We start from the raw sequence: 6,000 nt of genomic DNA on the forward strand, positions 1-6,000 counted from the left end.
GAAATTTAAGAGATTTTTTGAATCTCTTTCTGGTAGTGAAATATTAATTTTTTCTCTCCTTCATGTATTACGTTTATTTACAATATGCTATACATTGCATTCGTAAAATTTGTGAATAATTTTCTTTTCTATTTCATTATACTTCATTCATTTATATTACGAGAAATAAAATAAGTGGGTAAAAACTTAAAAAAGGACTTTTTTATGTTCTCTTAGAAAAGGTGAATATACAATATTATTCTATCCATATACAGTGTATACAGTGTATAAGAATTATTCTTTTGATAAAATTCCTTATTTAAATATAGTGTGGTAGTAATGTTACTGAGAGAATTATTAATATTTACCGGCATTCTAACATTAATACTTCAGTTATTGTTTAATATTCGAAGAAAACACCGAAATTTCAGATTTTAGGTATTTTTGAATTTCGTAAAAAAGGATTTTGTTTCTATTATAACACAATTTTATTTTAATTCAGATTCAAAAAATTTAATTTGAAATTTTTTTCATTTTTGATAAAATAAAATTGGCAAATAAATTTCTTTGTTTAAGAAATAACAAATTTCACAAAGAAATTATTTTACTGCTTAAGAGAGATATTATGAGTACAAAAGCCAGGTTAAGAGATATTCTGGTAGTGTAATAATAATTTTCTCTCTCCTTCTTGTATTACGTTTATTTAGAATATGCTATACATAGTTTTTTTAGTATTTGTGATTTGTGAATAATTTTTTCCCTATTTCATTTTACTTTATTCATTGAAATGACGAGAAATAAAATAAACCGGCAAAATTATTAAAAAAGAAGAGTAAGGACATTTGTTTGTCCACTATGTATTTTGTTTTCTTTTTTAGAACTTAATACAATTGCCCTGTATATGGGATGGATAGAATAATTGTACAAAAATCATGCTGAGAAAATTTTTGTTATTTATACCGGCTGTCCAACATTTTTTCTTCAGTTATGGTTTAACTTTCAAAGAGAGGGGTTAAATAATTTCGGATATTAAGAATATTTGGATTTTCGTAAAAAGCATTTTGTTCCTTCATATTTTAATTTACTAATAGTCATGATAAAAATATGTAAATTAAAACTTGCATAATTAAGAGCTACTATAAAATTTTCAGGCATAATCAAGTTATGTAGTTAAAGATCTCTACTAAATGGGGTTAGATATTCCGTTTTTTAACTCAGATTCTTATAAAAATTTCCTGTTGCGTCATTTCTTTTGCGTCAGAGTAATTTTATTGTTATCATATAAGTAACCTGTTTTTGGTTTTGTGAGTTATTAATAAATTTAAGTTTGCGAATACTAATATTAAACCATTACCATTAACGAAGACTTTGTTAGCATAGGTTAAGGGGCTTTTTGACTAAATCTTTTAATAAATTTTAAAAATATAGAATATTAAATTTTGCTTTTGTTACATTATTAATAAATATTTCATGCCAAATATCAGTTTTGTATTGCAATCAGTTTTGATTCAAAATTGCCTTAAATTTTTATTTTATAAGATTTTAAAGCGAACGCCCTTTCATGTCTTAACTTTTTCAATAAAATTTCTTTCGTCATGTTTTCAATTATTTTGTGTGAATGTTTTTTAAAACAATTAAAATGATTTTGTTAATTCTTGAGTTAAAATTAATTAAAAGGAAAAGTTTTTCGGCAATAAAAATGAAATATTAAAAATTTTTCAATTTGATTTATGTACGTACGTTGTTAAATGTCAAGCACTTAGACCTTAAAATTTTTGGAATTTAAGAGTTATTAATTTACTTTAAGAAATTTAATTAATAAATAATAAGAAGAAAAAGGAAAACATAAATAAAAAAAAATTAAATTTTAATCGTCTATACTGGTTTTTTTTTCTTCTTATTTTTCACATTAATAAAAATGTCAGAAATTCTTAATTTTTGATATTGTTTTTGGAATAAAGTGAGAAACTTTTCACAAAAGTTTTTTATTTCAGTTTTACATATGAAGATCTATAGACATAAAAATAAAATATACAAAGGCTATGCAATAAACAAGACTGAAAAGTATTAAATTTGACAGAATTAAAATCAGTATACAATACATATTCACCTTCATTCCGAAATTCACCTTCCTATTAATACCGAAAGTATTCATAGTTTGTTATATTGATTCAAGTTGATAATTTAGATCACTATAAACACTTATTTATAAAGCGTCTTTAAAAAATCACGCCTATACATGTCAGTAGTGAATAATTTCTAAATGCTAGCTTTTTGTGACATTTGTTAAGTATTATTTACAGTAAGATGCTTAAACGAAGAGAACAACATTGTTAAAATTATTGAAATTCATTTTATGAAAATGGTAGATCTTTAAAAATAATAGTGGAAAAATACAAAAATATTGGAAAAGAATCGACAATTCAAAGGTTCGTGAAAAAATATTAAGAAATTAATTTAGTTAATAATTAACTGGCATATTAGTTTAGTTTTTTGTTAAATTTTTATTAATTTTCACAATTAGTGGGCTGTGAAACCGATTCACTTCATAACAACAGGACGCTTAAGTCGCGAATGGCTGCGATGGCCTGGGGGGATACTCCTGCCCCACTCAGTTACCCTTAAAATTCTATAATCTACAATAATTGACTGGCGGATAAAAATCTGGTTGTTCTATTGAGAATTGTTCTATTGAGAATCGGAAACACAAATTTTTTGCGGCCCGAGCTTAAAGAAATACTGAATTACAATATTCGGAACAAGTTTGCTTCAATTAATATGATAATGTTTGAATCTGTACTTGAAAATTTTGGTTTTCATGACAGCATTTGCATGCGCTAATGGTTTACATTAATCTTTGCATGTTTTATTTTATAACCTATGTAATTGCATATACATATTTTAGGTGGATATTTGAATTAATTCATTTAATGTCATTTTATTGTTGCACATTCATTTTTACGATTATTAATATTATCCGATTTTAATATTATAAAATTACAATTTTCCATATTTGAAATAAAAAAAAAACAAATCTGGGAAATTTTGTATTGGGTGATGTTTTACATTTGTTTTTTTTTTTTTAGGTACCAACCAGCATATGGAACAATAATCAACAATACGCCCTTAAATTGCTTACCATCTATAACCTGAAAGATTATTTTATACATCTAGATGTACCTGTAATATCCAATTTGGCTTTTGTTATAATTTTTTAAGATTTTGTTTTTTTTTTTGGGGTTAGTTTTTCTATCAATTTTCAATAGTATTTTGTAGGCCCCATTCAAATCTGCAACATTTTAAGTTATATTGATTTCTATTGTATTACCTAGTAAACGTATTGTAAATATTTCTATAACAAAAAAAGGTTTCGAATTTTTCCAGCCGGAAGATTTTACATCCATTTTGCTGATTTTTTTATTTTATATTATTATTAAATATGTATTTTTGTATATATACATACGTAATGGCTAACCTATACACATGTGGATCAAAATAATTTTTTGATAATAATATTTGGTGGGGATTTTAATTTGACCATAATATTCGGATATTTTAGAGGTTTATTATTGTTAAATGAACTGTGCATACAACAACGAATATGAGTGAAAAATTATGATAATGATGATATCTAGGCTTCCATTATTTTTCTATTTTGTCCATTAAAAGTATATACCTTTATAAAAATCTAAGTATGGGATTTTTTCGTAAAAGAATTAAAAATTTTTTGTGTTTTTATTAGAAAAAAATTATTTGATTACGACTAATATTGAAAATTGCTTTAGTATGGCTTCCTTAAATGTACTCGGAAATATTTGCATGAGTATTAGGAAGGAATATCATAACAGAGACCAATTTGATACATATTTAAAATATTGAACTACAAAACGAGTTTTAGCTAAGCAAAAGCAGAAATTATTTCTTCGAATTCAGAATTTATTCTTACACTTTAATTTTTCATTCATATTATTTGGTATGATTTCGGCAAAAAAAGGTGGAGCACACGATTCAAAATTTGACCGAAAATTTTTCTGATTATTTCTTACCCTTAAGACTTAATGGTTAAATTGCATTCTATGTCTACCATACCCACCATAATGTGCGTTAAGTGAATGTTTCTGATAAATTGAATATAAAAGTTACTTTAAAAAAAAACCTTTATTTTTTTTCGCCATTCTTCATTAAAATTGCAAAATTCAGTAGAAAAAGGATGTTCAAATAACATAAAATAATTTTTTTTTCTGAAATATTTTTATGATGTAGGTTTTTCCTGTTAAATTTGAATGTGACATTTTGTTTTTATTTATTTACATAATTTTTCATATATGTCGCCAAATACGTAATTAAAACGTTTCTATATATTAATTAAGAATCCGCGTTTTACCGTTATAATGCGTTTGAAATGAAATTCGGGTTAAAATTACAGAAATTACATAATAAATCAAAAATAAAAAAAATGAGAGGAAAATTTCATATGTGTACGTGTTTCAGGACCTATATAAGTATACTTTGACCTTGTTATATAAAAATCTTTGTAAGGAATTCAAAAATTTTAAGATTGAAAGGGTGTTACGTTGAAAATAATAACTTGCCGATATGAAGGTGATAATTTCATTTCACAATAACGGTATTTCTCCTATACATTTTAAGTTCTTGTAGATTTTGATTAACGTTTTCTATGCTGATTGATTTCCATACATATGTAAACAGTAGTTCATTAGTTAGTTAGTAAAACAGTGTCACTAGGCCCCTCCTAACGGCACAAATCACTAAGCCATAAAAATTGGTACTGTAACTCCAAAAAACCCACGAAAACGACAACCTTTCCTAAAACGAAAAGTTGAAAAAAACTGCTGCTAAAACGCAGAAAATAGCGTCAGATAACCGAAACCAGCTCACCTTCCATATAAATTTCAGCAACTTCGCCAAAGAGACACCCAATGATTCTTTCAGTCCACCAAAAAACAAAAATTGCGCCACATTCATCTCTTCATCAAGAATGGACAATCGCAGAGAACATGTTTCACAACTTCAATCGCCGTGATATTCTAATAGCCTCAACAGATAATTGAACGCATTATGCCTAATCTACTGACCATCGTACTCAAGAGGTACTGTACCGACAAGACACCCACCATTAAGTTCAAATCACACCAAGTATTCGCCAGCAAAAATCGACACCTTAACAGTATTCAAGTATTTTTATATTGAGCACACCCTAATTTATAAATTGAAATCGTTTGCATTTTAAACGAATATTTCGGTCTCTTTCGAATTCCTACTTAATTTGAATTTATTCATTTACCATATAAAAATCAATGGAAATAAACCAAATATTGAATATTTTCTGCTATTAATACACAAATAATTTTAGTTTTTTTTTTTTTTTTTTTTTATTGTAAATCATCAATTTTAAAACACAAATGTACTTAGGAACTTTATTACATATTTTGCGTATTATTTTAAATTGAAATTGATTGTTATTTTGTTCAAATATTCCAAATATTTTGCATTTTTTTCAAAAAAAAGAGGAGAAGAATCCACAGTTGCATGAAAGCATAATAAAAGCATTGCCAATATTACCATACCTAACATTACTGTTATATATGGGTTTAATAATATTTTTTTTGTTTAATGAAGAATAAATTTATTGACTTCAACTACTGAGCCCTTTTAAAAATTTTGTAATTCAATTCGAATTTTTTAAATTGAACAATTTTTTAATATTTTTAAATTGAATCGAGAAAAATATTTGAACATTTTTATCCTTTTAAAATTTAATTGACAAAAATCTCCCAAAAAAATATTTTATTAGATATTTTTGAATGATTTTCATTTTCAATTTATCTCTCAAAAGAATTATTATTCTAATGCTAATATATGTATGTATGTATTGAAATTTATGTAGGCTATATAACGAAAAACTAAAAATACACAATAAATACAAAAAAAAAATGTCCTTGGAAAATTTTATTACATTTATTTTTTTTTTATTATTTTTTAATTTTCATTTTTATTATA

Source organism: Condylostylus longicornis, unplaced genomic scaffold (genome assembly GCF_029603195.1).
Source record: "Condylostylus longicornis isolate FDR11 unplaced genomic scaffold, ASM2960319v2 ptg000084l, whole genome shotgun sequence".
NCBI lineage: Eukaryota > Metazoa > Arthropoda > Insecta > Diptera > Dolichopodidae > Condylostylus > Condylostylus longicornis.